Genomic DNA, 17,313 nt, shown 5'->3' on the forward strand with positions numbered 1-17,313 from the left:
AAAGCTTCAGTTCAAAGCAAGAAACTCACAGTCTAACGTTTAATCACAGAGGCATTATCCAGCAAGTTTAACCACTTTCTTGTTGGGACTTCTCAAATGTCTTATTGCTTAATCATGTGGAAGTGACAACAGCCAAACCCTCTCTATCTCTCTCTCTTCTCTCACTCTCTCTGTCATTCTATTTTCATTTTTTTGTAAGTTTGGGGAAGCTATTAAAGCAACAGTAAAAGGCTTCACAAATGACATTTGCTGACATTCAAGGAAGTGCATTTATCAGCCAAGTACAGTTCACCTTGGTGAATGAAATCCATTTGTGCCAGTGTATGCCTAGTGGCCTCTCTTTCTCTCATTTGCGCTTTCTTTCTCTCCCTTTCTCTCTCTTTTTCTCTCTCTAAATTGATGCCCAGCGAATGGGGAAATGGCGAGGTGGCGCACGGTGCGGCAGCTGCTCTCAAATGTCACGCTGGAAAATCTTTAATGGGCTAAGTGTAGCCTTTCCGGCCCCAACTTGTCAGGTAATCAGAAATCTCTGTGACTCCTCTCCCTCCTCGCTCCTCTTACCACATTTCCAAGCTCCCCAGGGCCACATCCCAACATTAATTACACGTTATTCTGTTCGGAACTCTACCGCCGTGAAACAGATAGACTGCTTTTAAAAGTCAAGACACTGGAGGAAAAATCTTCGCTGCTTGGTTATACATTTATTATCAACAGGGAAGCTTATCATATTCTTCGCTTGTTTCAAAGACTTGTGCCATAACTGTGAAGGAACTCAACGTAATGGTTACAGGACAAGATGACAGTATTTCTTCAACTTATGCATGTTACACATTATACATCTTCTATAGCACACAATACAATTCTTGAGAAAGGATTTCTGATTTATTTTATTTATTTTCTGTTTTTTTTTATTGCAGTTTGCCTGACTTTATATGTGTAGCTTGTCAATTTAATCTGTTATGTGATTTATGATTGTATAAACACTGGATACAAACAATAAACAAGAGTATTTTCTACATTATTATTGTTGATGTGATCTTTATGAGAATATTTAGCATAATTTCAAAAAAGAGATTGTTTTTTATAAAGTGCAAGACACTATTTAAACCCCATCTAGTTCATTTTGTGTTTTGGCCCATCTGCAAATCAAAGATGTTTAGCTTTTCATGTTGAATGCACATATAGTATAAACCTATTGCAATGTCATTTTTTGAAAACGTTTCAGCTAAATAATTAAAGAATACCTTTAATTTTTTCTCCATAAGTTCACTTAAATGCCTCTACTCCAAGTCATATAACTGTGCATAGTGATCGTGTAAACGGAGTTAGCCTAGCATTAGAATATTAGTATATAAGCTACTGTTGTATGAAGGTGATTAAATGCTAATGCAGGAGGATTAAATGCTCTTTAGGATGCCTTGTCCTTCTCAATAGACAGGTCAGGACAGGCGATGTACAGACACGTCAAGTCATTGTTGAAAGAGCTAGAGAGAAGTGGCTTGCCATTGCTTAGCCACCAAACCACCAGTCCCATTCACCAGAGTTAATAACTTATTGTGAGGAAAACTCGCAGCACTGATGTATGATAACATTTATATATATATATACACAGTATATATATATATATATATATATATATATACGTAAGAGGACGATATAGGACAGTGCTGGAGTAAGTGATTTAAAGTTGTGTATTAATCTTTCTTTAACTTCATATTCCAAGCAATTGTGAACTCGGTTCGATTCTTACCTTTAGTACGCAAAACTGTGCTGTGCATTTTCAAGTTTCTCGGATAGTCTCTCCATTGAAGAGCAGAACATGTAATCATAAGGACATAGCTTGAAAACAGAGGCCTCTGAATGGAGCTGACCTTTTGTGTCAGAAAGCTTTCCACAGTAATAACTCGATTTCCAGCACACTGAGGTACAAGATGGCTGATTAAGTTTCTCCTAAAGGCCGTCTGGGTGTAGGTCCTGGAGTTGTGACTCTTATTCTCAACCTCAAGATGGTGCTGATGGGGAGAAAGGTGTAGTGTGAGTACAGTAAATATGCACAGAGAGAGTATAAGAATTTGAGAGTGCAGACACACATATAATGTATTGCTGGAGAGATGCACAGCTCAACACAGACACTCTCATGTTGAGGGATCAAAAATGTGAAGAGGTTGTTGTCAGTGTCAAGAGGGCTGTGTAACACACACACACACACACACACACACACACACACACACACACACACACAAGACACAACTGCTGACACCGAGGGCGTGGACAGGCTATTTGGATACATGCAAGCTACTCTCAGCAGTGGATGTCCACACAACTCCACTGGCAGCCTGTCTGAAAAGTGCTTTTCCGTGTTGGAAAAAAATAAGAATCCCCCTTTCAATAAACTCCCTTGACACAGAGCTACTGCTGACAGAGCACTGTGTCTGAAATCTCTCGCTGTTACGATATCATGCCATGAAAATAAACTGCCATGGAGTCACTGCCTTATCAGTGCACACCTCTGAATAAACCATGTGCCTGGGACAAAGCACAATCTGCATTACAGAACAGTGTAACCGTTGGGCATTATCATTGCCGTTAACTCTGTGCTATTTTTAAATGTTTTTTTTAATCATAACTAATTAATTTAATACCCCACAAAAGCACCACGCCTGCAAAAGAGTGTGGAGAACAGCAGCGAGATAAGATTTCTATGAAATAATTTGTGTTAATAGTGTCAGTGACTGTAGCACTTCACTGCCATCAAGGCTGCCTTGCTTTAAACGAGAGGACATGCAGTAATCATTATTCTTTAATTTTACTTCAAGGAGCACATAATTAATTCCTCATCTTGAACTTCGAGGGAAAAGCGGAATTTATTTAGAACCATGCAAGATAATGTGAAATCCCCTACTATGGTCTGATGATGTAGGGCAGCAGTGCTATTGCCGTCTTGCTGTTCCAAAGCAGATGCTGCAACAGCAACATTGTGGCATTATCCTTTCTATTTCACTTCAGAAGTACTTGATGGGGTCAAAAATATATACTGGGTCATCTGTCATCTGTTAATGCATTGGCTGAGGCATAAATAATTGCACTATGTTGCAGACATGTCATGTCTTGTTTACTTTATAAACACTAGGTCATTATAGGAACGGAATAGTAAAGATTTTTGTAATGATTTTAAACGAAGTTTCTTATGCTCACCAAGGCTGCATTTATTCGATCAAAAATATAAAGTAAAATAAAAATAAAAACAGTGAAAAATGTAATACAAAGCAAAATATTAATACAACTTGAACTTTTTTATTTTAATCTATGTTAAAATGTTAATTGTAATGATCCTTCAAAAATCATTCTAATCTGATTTGGTGCTCAATTATCAATTATTGTTAGTGCTCAGTTAAATAATAGTTCTTATTATCAATGTTAAAGAATGTTTGAAGAATGCCGTTTTTGTGGAAACGTTATGCATTTTTTTCAGGATTCTTTAATAAACAAAAGTTCAAAAAAGTTAAAAAAGGTATTTGAACAGCATTTATTTGAAATAGAAATCTTTTGTAACATTTTAAATGTCTTTACTGTCACTTTTGAACAATTTAGTGCATCTTCGCTGAATAAAAGTATTTATTTCTTTTTTCTTTCCTTTTCTTTTTTTATATCTAACTTTACTCCAAACGTTTAGGTTTTCAAAACTATATTAAGCAGCAAAAACTGTTTTCAACATTAATAAAAATCAGCAAAATCAGTATATAAGAATGATTTCTGAAGGATCATGTGACGTTTAATATTGATGTAATGGCTCATGAAAATTCAGCTTTGCCATTACAGGAATACATTAAAAATATTTACATTTCAAAATATACTGAAATAGAAAACAGTTATTTTAATTTGTACTGTATTTTGATCAAATAAAAGCAGCCTTGGTGATCTCATTTTGACCTTTCTGAATAACTGAAAAAATAGGGGGGAAAAGAAAGACAGAAAGTGTCGGAAACCACCACATTAGAAAGTCCCGTACTGGGATATCCTGCCTTTCTCACGCACAACTGATAGGCTGCAGATAAATTATAGTGTAGAGACAGTGACACAAGAATGAATGCTGTCAGTTGTAATACAACTCCAAGATCAAAGGTTTACCAGGGTAACAGTCAGTACAAATCTTCATTATTACCTTAAAAGATAATGATGATGAAGATGCAGGTGTTTAAAAAACACTAACACCGTCATTGTCCCCTGATTCTGTTGGTGATTTTGTTACACATCAGATATCTTGTGAATCGGTCATGACAATCCCATGACATTATTGACCCCTGCAATGTTAAGTATGCAAATTACATGTGAATTATGAGCATAAATGGCATTTGAAAATCTTCTTTTATGACACAGAAGAATGCTTTGTGCTTAATCTGATTTGGAATGCGAGGCGTTAGAAATGACAGCACACACACACACACACACACAGTGAAATCACATACAAGTTCCCAGGGCATATTAAGTTTCCTGCTAGAGCTGTCAATCTGAATCACAAACCAAGTCCAGACGGGTCGTGTGACGGCTCATGTGTGTGTCTTTACAAAAGTTGATCTGAGCCTGTGCACGAATTTGAGTGCCAAGTGTGTAAGGGTTTCACCGATATTTTGACATACACAGGTGCCCTGGATCGAAGAAATTAGAGAAGGCTTGTGTTTATGTGTGCGTGTGCACCCTGAATAAGAAGCCGACATGCCTGGGCAAAGGAATTGGGTTTTCTGCTTTTAGCATCTCTTAACGCACAACGGCTAAGGATTGAGTTTCATCAGTCTCCAGTTTACACAGACACTAATGAGCAGGCATGAAAGTGGCCGCTGCGCTTACCTTCTAAACCCATAGCCTGTTGGAGCAAGGCCTGAGGGCCTGCCTGGAGCCTGACTGCCATCGAACTTCATCGCAACGAGACATTAGCAATATGAATGATAATCTGACAGCCTGACACTTTACTTAAGATCAACAAGAAGGTTGAAGAATCAGCTTTAAAGCCCTCTGTAACATGATAAACATCTCTATCGGCATGTAAGCAGCACATAACATCACTGCTATCATTTTCTCCGCTAATGATGGTTATGTCGGCGAGCGCGTATTGATGCCCGCGGGCCAATTGTGTAAATGAAACAGAAATGTACAAATTACATTGTCAATTCAAATTTAAGCAGGCAATGTCGCGCGTTCAATGCACCGGCCCGCGGTCCCTCTAGTTATCTGTGAGAGCGACACATCGTAGGACTGCTGGAGGAAAAAAAGCGACAGGCAGCAGCAGCGCCTCGAGTACACCAGAGAGGAGACGCGCTACGACATGAAAAATTCATCGTCTCTGCCTGGTAAATCACTGGGCTGTTTTAATTTACGTAGGAAAGAGGCCGTGTCGAAGGCCAGTTGCTGTTCTAATTAAACTGATACAACTCTCAGAATCGGCGCGCTCGTCTCCGGCGGTCTCCGCGGCGGCTGTCATCGCCCGCCTCGCGCATCTTCAGACTATTTGAAAATCAATTATCTCAACAAACCAGCTGTAAGGACTGCGTGCCAGCCACTTATTCCTAAAGTGAATAACTTATTTGAAATTCATTACGGCACGGAGGGACGGAAGTCTCGGGTATTTCTTTCTTTCTTTCTTTCTTTCCACTGTATATTGCCGTTCTTAAGCAATGCACAATCTCATTGTCATGTCCTCTTAACCTCCATGACTATTACATGATTTCACCCAGCTCACCTCCGTCATCGCCTCTGTCTGCAGATTGTGGAGGAGTAACCTCACCGGCTTTTTTCATTTATTTATTACATGCAAATCAAAGCACTCTTGGAGGAGCTCTCCCGTTTTGCATAAATATTGATGGGTACGGTGCAGCCCGTGTATTTGTTTGTGACGGGGGGAGGGCGTCGAGGGGGCCGGGCTGCTCAAAACATTATCTTTGCACCGTCAGATTGACCTAGCGTAAGAACCCGCTGCACATTTTGATGACATCCTTTTTTGTCACCTCTTTTGCGGGGTAGATGACAGGCCAGGGATGAGCTTCAAACAGCGGCGTGTATATGTGTATGTATGTACCAGGCCTGTGGAGTGTTTGTGTGTCAAGGACGTTAGCGGGGTGGACAGCTGATGGACACCGGCGTGGAGGAGATGTGATAGTGAGTTGATGCAATGTCACTCGAACTCAGATCTAACCTGAGCGCTCCCTCCCAGTCGCTCCCGCGTGCCTCGGTTCCTCCCTCTGCAACTGCTTTCTCCCTATCACACTCCATTCCACACCCCCCTGCTATATCTCTGTCTCTCACGATGTTCGTTCATAGCCTTGCTTTCCTTAAGCCCTTCACACAGGATCAGGTCGCAGACGTGAAGGGGGGGCCGAGAGAAAACGAGAGAGAGCCAGAGAGCGCTTTATCAGCAAGTCTGCTCGATGGGGTTGTCAGCCTTGAGTCAAGAAGGGTCACCGTGGTGACAGGAGGTGTCACTTCCCTACATCGCCGCCTTTTGTGCCACCAGCTGCAGTCTTGCGCACACTTTTCACTGACCTGACTGGAGCTGTGCGTACAACATGTGTGTGTGTGTGCAGCGTGTGATCGGGATACTACTACTGCGTTTCCATTTATTCCTCTGCTGGTGAAGTGAGGCTCTGCTGTAAAGGTGGTGTGCATAGCAATAGTGTCTCATGTTATCAACAGTTCTTGTAGACTGAAGAAGGTTACAGTATTACATGACCTAAGACTAAGCATGCACACACATTCGTAGAAAGCATTTCTTTTGTATATTGATCCATGACTAGATATTATGCACTTCCTCAGCCTGCAGTGCATAGGCGATGGCAACAAGCCTTTTCAGAAAATGACGGATATGTAGCAGAATGAAGCAAGCTATTGAGCTGAGCTACTGAGAGATTTGTCAGTTTTGTTTTGTTTTCTTTGTTTGTTATACAGTAGTTTTAGTTGTTTTAGGGCGGCCAAAGTTATAATGCTATAATATATTTTATAATTTATCATGTATCAAGAACTAAAACACAAATTAATTTGTGGCTATGTTTAGTTGGTTTTGGATCCATGAAAATATATTGTAGTTTAGCTTTATTTTTGTTGTGTTAAATGATTCATTTGTTTTTCATTAATGGGATAACCTAGTGAAAAATAAATATGAGACCCTGGACCACAAAACCAGTCATAAGGGTCCATTTTTTTAAATTGAGATTTATACATAATCTGCAAGATGAATAAATAAGCTTTCTATTGATGTATGGTTTGTTAGGACAGGACAATATTTGGCCGAGATGCAACTATTTGAAAATCTAGAATCTGAGGGCGCAAAACAATCAAAATATTGAGAAAATCGCCTTTAAAGTTGTCCAAATGAAGTTCTTAGCAATGCATATTACTAATCAAAAATTAAGTTTTCATATATTTACGGTAGGAAATTTACAAAATATCTCCATGGAACATGATATTTACTTAATATCCTAAACATTTTTGGCATAAAAGAAAAATCGATAATTTTGACCCATACAATGTATTGTTGGCTATTGCTACAAATATACCTGTGCTACTTATGACTGGTTTTGTGGTCCAGGGTCACATATATTTAAATGTATTTGAAATACATTTATTTCATGCTTAGTATACAAATACATTTACATATTTATGTACTTAACCCTTTGACGCGTACGATCACACCGGTGTGATCAGTCTTGGCTGGTCCCTGAAGCGTACGATCACACCGGTGTGATTAGAACTTTCAGTGCGTCACGTCATCAACTGCTGAATTTAAATCCGCTTTCGCGCGGAGCCAGATCGGACGCGCTGAGCGCGTGTCATATTATGACAAATATTCATTGTTTTCAACCATATAATACTTATTTTAGGGTTCAGACATTTAAATACACATAAGTACTAGCAAAACCATACATTTACAGTTTGTAAAATGCACGCTGATGTCTATGGAAACGACAATAATGATCCTTACAAATATAATCTGACGACATGTTTTATTGATATCATATACAGATTGTGTAGGTAACTATAAAGTTTACTCTGCTCTTCTCCCAGTTTACCGGAGACCTACTTTAACGTGTTTCGGGAGGAGAGGATGAATTTGCGTGTTGTAAATCCCACAGCTCGGATGCAGCGCGAACTAACATGGCGGCGCCCATCACCCGGTATAGATCAAATAACACGGTCAATATAAAAGTGTTTAAACTACCAAACAGATTTAATTGCACATATTTCAGAATCGGAATATCAGATATTTCATAATATAGTGAGCATGTTTGTGAATATTTTGAATAAAACAGGAAAAACGAAATAAAAACGATCCATGTGTTACACAGATCTATTGTGGCTGCGTTGTGTCACATGACAAGCATGACGCGTCGCCATGGAAACAATAAGGCGATACATTTTAAAATAACGGTCGCCTAAAAAAACTCACGCTGGGGGCTCAGCTAGAATGTTTTAAACTCACGTGCGAAAGGGTTAATAAAAATACCCTGGAATTGAACTTTTGGTATACTAAACTGGTATACTTAAAGGGGTCATATGATGTGATTTCAAGTTTTCCTTTCTCTTTGGAGTGTTACAAGCTGTTCGTGAATAGATAAGATCGCTAAAGTTGCAAAGACTAAAGTCTCAAACCCAAAGAGATATTCTTTATAAAAGTTAAGACTGGTCCACGCCCTCCTAAAACGCCTCGTTTAAAGATCCCCCCACATGTCTATGTCACTGTGTGGGAAGATTTGCATAACGCCAACACGGCATCCCAGTATGGTAAGGGGGGTAACATTTCTGTCACACGCTTGAGGTATTCGGCCAATCACAACGCACTGGATAGCTGGCCAATCAGAGCACACCTCGCTTTTCAGACCGATGAGCTTTGTAAAAATCGACGCGTTTCAGAAAGGTGGAGCATAGAAGAAAAACAATAATGTACAGTATGTGGAAAATAATGTGTTTTTTTAACCTTAAACGTATAAATACATTTCATTACACCAAACACACAAAATAATGTTCTTTTAAGCAACATCATATGACCCCTTTAAAGTCTGCTAAATTGGAACAACTAATTTTGTCCTTAATGCAGTTTAATTGCACGGAAGTAGTACTAAAGATATACTAAAGTATATTTGATTGTGCTAAAGCGGAACCATTGCAAGTATACTTTAAGTACACTTTAAATATCTTGCATTTAAAGACCGATATTATTCAAATATCATACAATCCTCATCAATAGTGATATTAAAACACATTTGAACTTGACATTAAGAAATGTGTGTTGCGCACAAGTACTACTCCAAATAAAGTTTAAATATGATTTTTATATCAATTAGTCTTGAGCGATATGTCAGTAAATATGTTAATAGAATTGAACTATATTTAATATGAAATAAATGTATTTTAAATATATAACTTTTTTAGTAGGGTAGTTCACCCAAAAATGAAAATTCTGTCATCTTTTACTCACCCTCATGTCATTTCAAACTTGTTTGACTTTCTTTCTTTTGTGAAAGGCGAAAGCAGATATTTTGGATATTTGGATAATTCTAGATATTTCAGTATACACAAGTATTTTTTGACTTTCATTGTACAGGCAAAAACAGAAACATTCTTAAAAATATCTTCTTTTGTGCTCCTCAGAACTAAGAAAAGCATACAGTTTTGGAAAGACATGAGGGTGAGTAAAGGATGACAGAATTTTTATTTTTGGTTGAACTATCCCTTACAATAACACTGGTGTAAGTTGCACCGTGAGTGTATGTGTACGGTGTTGTTGCTGCTGTGTCCATTGCGCATTCTCAGTACAGTAATATAAGATTAAGTAAAGGTGTTCTCTCATTCAGTCTCAGGCTAGAGGCTCACAGAAAAATCAAAAAGCAGAGCAGAAGGAAAATGGGGTCAAATTGCCTTTCAGCCGACGTAATCTTCAAATCGTTGGGAAATTACCTCAGGAGTGAGCGCTAGCAATTTGTTTCTATTCTGAGTAGTGGGCCTAGTAGAAGGCCACTTGAATTACTTAATTTCAGAATTTGACGAATACAGAGACATGCTATGCACCATGTGTGCTCAGCACCACTGAAAGGGAGTTGTTTACATGCAAAAAGAGAAAGGGAGCTGCAATCGATGGCCAGGCCATTACAGGATATGCTTAAATGTGGCAGAAACGTTTTAGCAATTTGTCAGTGTCCAGATTCTGCAGAAGGAATTATTTGATCAATATCATTGCTGGCTAATAGACAAGAGTAAATTATACGATCAATGCCACTGCCCTGTGTGTGCAGGACAGTGATATATACCTTTGTACACACTTTGTCCATGTGCATGCATGCACAATGTACTGTATCAATATGAAGGAATTTATTATTTTTTTACAGGTGTATGTTAATTATGTTTTGAAATTTGCACTTAATTGGGTTGTGCTTTAGGGTTAATGGAAATGTTTTCAAAAATTACCAGAACGTTTTCCTTCGAAACCCCCCCCCCCCCCCTCTCAGTAGACCCAACTGACCTTCATTGTACAGACAAACACAGAAACATTCGTCAAAATATTAAAATATATTCTGTAAGAAAGTCACGCAGGTTTGGAAAGACATATGGGTGAGCAAATTATGTCAGAATATTCATTTACATTTGAAATATCCACTTAACCACAGTTTACTGTACAGACCATGTACTGAATTTGTTCATGGATTAATCTTTGATATTGCAATTTATTTTTTCCATTAATACATTTAGTAACAAGGAACAAATCATCTTAACTCTAAATACTAAGCTCTGTACAAACTTGAGAAATGTTATGATGGCATGTTAACTTTCCCCTGATCTAAAATGATATGTGTTTATGTGTCTCGCCCGTGGTTAGATACACAGGAGTATGTTTAGTTATCTGAGATGACATGTTAGGGACCCAGAATTTGCCAAAACAAACGCGGTGATGCAACTCTGTCCGAAGTGCGCGCGGCGCTTCGAGAGTCGAGACATCACTCTCCGGCAATGAGTGATCCTGTTTTGCTCTGTCTTCAGGACGGAGGGAACCTTGAGGTCTTTTCATTAGATGCTGTCATCATTTCTTTCTTTTTTTGAGTTAAATTTATTTTTCTGATTGTTCACTTCTCATATTCATCACATGACAAAGCATGGTGTGCTTGCTAATGCTAAGCAAGTGAGACGAGAGAGAGGAGGGAGCGAGTTCGCAGGAGGGAGGGTGCGAGTGGGAGAGTGACACAAAGAGAGCTTGTCATACTTGCTTAAGGACGAAATATTAAGTGTGCAGCCAGGTTGTAATTTTCTCCAGCAAGTGCAGAAAGGGTGTGGGGGAGGAATCACACCATGACTTTCCCTTCTATTCTCCAAGCTGCATATTGCTATTTAAACAGCATTATTTTAATTACAGGTGCAATAAAACCAGAGCTGTTTAAAATCCGGTGTTCTACTTCTAATACACAGAATAATTAATTGATAAACACTGTGCCGCTCTGTCTAAACAAAGGACGTTCTCCAATAAAAAGTGAGATTTAACTGCAAAGTGAGTTGCACTTTGTAGAAATCTTGGTCAGTTAAATGATTACATTGTTTTAATGAAGTTGCACATTACATTTATTTGGATTTTGGCAAAGTTAATTTTATGATTAATGTGTATATGTTTCTGCACTTTAGACAAACTCTTGAATTTGAGTTTCTCTTGAGTTTCATGCAGTGCACTTCATTGCTTACTGGAGTGGACTCAGTATCTGTGTGTGCTTGGATTTGTGTGTGTGTGTGTGTGATATTCTACCTTTCCAAGCAGGAGTGTGTGTGGAACTTTTCCTGATGTGATACAGAGGGACAGGTGAGGGTTTCATCTCGCTTTCACTAAGTCAGGTCGCTGGCTCATCTCACTGTCCTGGGAATATACCCTTTTCTGACCCCCTTTCGTCATCCTCAAAACACACGCACTTACATACCTTTTTCTATCATATTGGGGACTTTCTACTTCTATTGTGAGGTAATAACATTTTATGTCTCCATATTTGTGAGGACATTCATGAGAACATACAAACAATCACACCCAAGCTGTCAGACAGTAGAGGAAGCTTCAGTCTCTAAGCGTGATTATTTCTGCACACATTAAAGATAAATAAAATCACTTTATCACAGGGCAATTATTTAATTTCTGCATTTTTTTCTCAACATTATTTGTGTAATAATTTATATCAATATTTTTCACACAATAAATATCACATTGGTTTGTGTTTGCTTCACTCTTTGCTTAGATTATTATCATTTTAAACATAATATTTCATATTTTTAAAGATGGATTTTCATGTTTTAGGTTTGAAAGTCTGGGTCTGGGATAAAAGTAAAACAACAAAATATATGCATAAAAGACAAAATAATAATAATAATTAATAATAAAGGCATGACAAAAAATGTAAAGCAGTTTTAATGTGCCCTTGTTATAACAAAAAAGAGAAAAAAATCTAGTCTTTTAACTAAAAAATATTTAAAAGAAATTAAATATTAGCTAGTTTTACAGTTTCAGCATTATTTATTTTCTTGTAAGTTATTTCATATAAAACAATTGCAAAACGTATTATACATATACTTTCCTTGCATAATCTTTCATACAGTTTAGGGTACTGAAATAAATATATAATGTATGTGCTGAAATGCACTAAAACATACAGTTCAAACTAACTAAAACAAAATTATCAGTGATTCTCAATTAATTATATAAAAGGCGACCTGACTTGCTCAAGAAAGGCAGCCTTTACCATTTCTTTACATTTAAGAAATACAGCACAACTAAATTGTTTTAGACATGTTTTATAAGGTGTGATTCATGAGATTATGCACTGGCCTGATTTCTGTGTATGCCATGCAAATGATACCTGGCTGTAGAGATTTGTTTCATGATGATGATCATTGTAAGACAATCAAACATGATCCTTTCTTTGTAATCTTGTTTTACGGTAGATTCATCAAAATTATTTTGTGTCTTATTCAATCCAGGAGCAATGCTGTCATAAGTTCATGACACATTTTATATTATTGCTCTAGAGCTCCTAGTGCAGTGTAAAATAAAAGAAAAAAATTAATTACAGTAAAACACTGCAGTCCATTCCCCAGGTCAAGCTGTATGAAGCGAAATGTGTGTGTACTGGATCTCTAAAGGGAATGGTGGAGGAGTGAGCCAGACCGATGGAAGAGTTAACAGGATGAGTATGGTTAAGGAGGTGTGTGTGTGTGTGTGTGTTTGTGTGTGTGTGGTTCAGCTTAGCACCACTGATTAAATCAACTTCATTTCTCATTCAGGGCAGAGCTATAGGTTATCCTCATTCATCAGTAATGCTGATAATCACAACACAGGAAGGAGGATGAAGACAGGACATTTGTACATGAAAATGAAACCATTCACTCATAAGAGTTTTTTTTCTGAAGAGTGGAATCATGTCTGTGAGACTAACATAATTCAAGCATTAAAATCACTCAATTTACCCAACACAGCTCATCTTCCATTAATCAGAATTGATCAGCGATTGTTTAAATTCATCTCAAAAACATTTAGATTTGTGTGATGCAAAAAGAGAGAACTTAAATGCATAATACAGACTTTGCTACGTGTGAATAGGGAAAGTGTTATAAAAGAGGTGAGAGTAAAAGGAAAATCTTATCGTGCCTCAATCTTTCCCTCTATTTTCTTTCCCCGGCTCTCTTCTTCTGTCTTCAGTGCTGATGAAATATCGCTATTGTTTATGCTGAAGATTAGAATGAAATTGGGCTGAAACTGGTTGTTCTGAGGAGATGGAGATAAGGCAGAGGATTTGTATGGGGCCGTGTGCGGGACCCTCTTATCGGGGCCCCTGCCACAGGCACCATAAGAAGTTGTTCATGCTAATTAGCCCTGGCAGGAGCCCAGCCCTCAGTATGATGGCAATTCGGCGAGGCCCCCACACAAACACTCATAAATACACATCCCGTTCATTATCATGACTTTTATCCTTTCTCCTTTCCATGACATGATAAGAAATTTAATTACAGAAATTTACATTTCACAGCAATGAGTCTGGACAAACAAATAGTTTTCATCAATGCTGTTTTTGAAAGAGAATGCCTGACACTTATTTCACCAAGGCATTCCACAGCTTCATGCGCATTCACCCAATACTGAGAATGTGAAATCATGTTCATTTGCTTCATTTGATGAAATAGTATTTGTAACACATGAATTGATTAAAGCTCTTTAGATGATTTCTCTTTTGCCATAAGACACAGGTGTTGTTTCTTAGTCTCAGAGAAACAGTACAGTCTAGTTTATTAACACTCTCACCTTGACACATCCTGCCTTATGTGAGCACCCACTAGAGTCATCTGACCTTTGCAGAACAATTGAGTGGTTTTCAATATGTGCAGACCCTAAGGACTCCTATTTGTGCTTTTAAATTACACGTATTAGGCATTTTACACATCTCCATGCTTTTGTGTGTATGTGCTTTATCGTGAGTGCTTTTGGATGGACTGTCAAGTCAAGTTTATTTGTACAGCGCTTTTCACGATACAAATCATTGCAAAGCAACTTTACAGCAAATTAAATTTCTACAATATTTAGTGGTAGCTTATCAGTGGTGACTGTCAATTAATGTACATATGGCAGAAATGTACGGAAAAATCAATTTAAGACGTAATAAAACAGACGATGAACACTATTAACAGCAATTATTATATGATGCAATCAAACTTATAGCAAAATGTGGTAGTTCTGTATGTTGTTTCAGGGTTGGCATCATCTGAGGTCCTCTGAGGGGTTGGCATCATCTCTTCTCAGGTGTTCTGGATCCAGACTGAAGCTTGTGTAAATCCTAGTTACCACGGGATGTCAATCCTGTGGCAAAAATAGAGAAACAAATAGAGACATAATTAGCGTAGCTGCTGTTCCAACCAAGCAAAATTGATTTGTTTAACCCAAACTAAAGATATACTACAGATATAACTGCAGTACAAGATTATGAGAAGCATTATTTGAATGCTTGGCCAAAGAGATGTCTTTAATCTAGATTTAAACACAGAGAGTGTGTCTGAACCCCGAACGGTATCAGGAAGGCTATTCCAGAAGGCTATCATACAGGTTTGAATGACATGAGGGTGAGTAATGGTGACAGAAACTAAATTTTGGGGTGAACGATACCTTTAAGGCTGTAAAAGTCCCCCCAGGCTGCTCACTGGTCATGTGTCTAATAATCACTATGTCATCACCATCCAAAATTGTTCCAGCTCTGATTCACAATGTTTTATTGTATGTACCATTCAACGTATCATGATATATTATACCTCAAAAGGTTCTCCCCATTTTTCTGGTGCATCATGCAGATGCTTATCTCTCTTGGCAGTTTCTTATTGCTTTGTCGAAACCAGTATGATACAAGCGCCCTGACCTTTTCATCCGTACACTCGCTCCATGGTTATGGATATGGCGATGGGGGCTGAGACAGACACTGAAGCACCTCTGTTGAATTTAAATATCACTGCAGCCTGAGGGCTGAGTTTGGGAGGTGGAAGTACACATATGCTGGGTTAAGATTAGAATTACCATCTGCTGTCAAACCATTTGTTCTTAGCTCTGTGAGGCGAAAAATTACATTTGAATTTCAGATTTATTGGCGTGATTGTTTTGCATACAATATTGGCACAGCATCCAGACTCACACTCACTCTCACACACGCCTTAAAAAAGTACTACTGGTCAAAAGTTTTTAATGTTTTTGAAATAAGTCTCTTATATTCAACAAATTTTACTGGTGATAATTGAGATGACTCCCCATTTAAATGAACAAGGTGGTAGCGATCTGACAGGTAGGATCTAAACCATCTTAAAGCCTGCCCTTGAATACCTGTGTAGTTTTGTAATCGATCTAGGAGTATGTCAATGATCTATAGTGTCGAACGCAGCACTAAGATCAAGTAAAACTAGCAATGAGATACAAATTTGGGGTCGGTAAGTTTAAAAAAAAAAGTTTTTGAAAGAAGACTCTTTAGCTCATTAGTAAACCTGTAATATCATGAAATATTATTTATTATTAAATATTAGTTATTTTATTAATTTATTTTTAAAAATGTTTTATATTTATTATAAAATATAATTTATTCTTTTGATGACAAAGATGAATTTTCAGTAGCCATTACTCCAGTCTTCAGTGTCTTCACACAATATTACAGAAGTCATTCTAAAATATTTGGTACTCAAGACACATTTATTACTTTTTTTGTGTGTGTGTGGAAACCACAATACATTTCTTCCAGGATTTTTTGTTGAACAGAAAATTCAAAAGAACAGCTTTTTTTTTTAGACAAGAAAACTTTTTGTAACCAGAAAAAATAATCTTTACTGACACTTTTGATCAACTTAATGTGTCCTTGATGAATAAAATTATTAATTTATTTTCAGAAATCTTACTGACCCCAAACTTTTGAATGGTATATTGCAAAAGATATTGAGAAAGGAGGACAGGGTGTAATATTTGGTAATTCTGACAGGTAGACAAAAAGGCTTTTTTCTACTTCCTTTTAAGGTTTTTATCTATAGTATGCTTCTTTATCTACCTGGTGTTAACAGGTCAGGCCACAGTGCATTACAGTGAGTCAGATGTTAATTTATACACCAATTAGCACGCTATTAGCCGGAAATTACGTCAGCGCAGAGTAAAGTTAGTTCTGTTACAGGTCTGCGCCTATTATATTAGTATGCCCTTTTCTCAAATAATGCTTCTTACCTTTTCTGTTTTGTCTGTTTTCCAAGTTGTTGTTATATAATCTACAAAGAAATAACATTTTACTTGTTAGTAACTTATATGGCCACTCAGACCGCTGACTCGTGAGATAATGCGCTCAATATAGCGCCGGTTGGTTTCTATTCTCTATCTCCGACATCCCTTTTTATATAGTCTTTGATCTCCGGTACATTTGAGCGTATTATCTCAATTTCCCTCGAATCACCACATGATAAATTACTTAAAAATGACAACATTTATGTCCAGATGCACATTTTTTCCAATAATACATTAAACAATTCTAACTGAGTCCAGTTGAAGCATATTAAACTCAACACAACAACGTAATCTGATAAAATAGGAATAAAGTCATGAATCCGAGTCATCTCTTGTTTCATATTTATTTCCCAGGGCACATTATACAACGTACATTTGAACCATCATGTTAATAATGCAAAGGAGAGCAAGTAGAACATACAATATTACTTTAATAATAATAATTAGCCAAACAAATTCACGTGGAGAGTCCTAATGCAGCGCCAGCACCAAACGGACAGAACAACAAAACTAACTGA

This window comes from Sinocyclocheilus grahami, unplaced genomic scaffold (assembly GCF_001515645.1).
Source record: "Sinocyclocheilus grahami isolate Dianchi unplaced genomic scaffold, SAMN03320097.WGS_v1.1 scaffold328.1, whole genome shotgun sequence".
In the NCBI taxonomy this organism is placed as follows: Eukaryota; Metazoa; Chordata; class Actinopteri; order Cypriniformes; family Cyprinidae; genus Sinocyclocheilus; species Sinocyclocheilus grahami.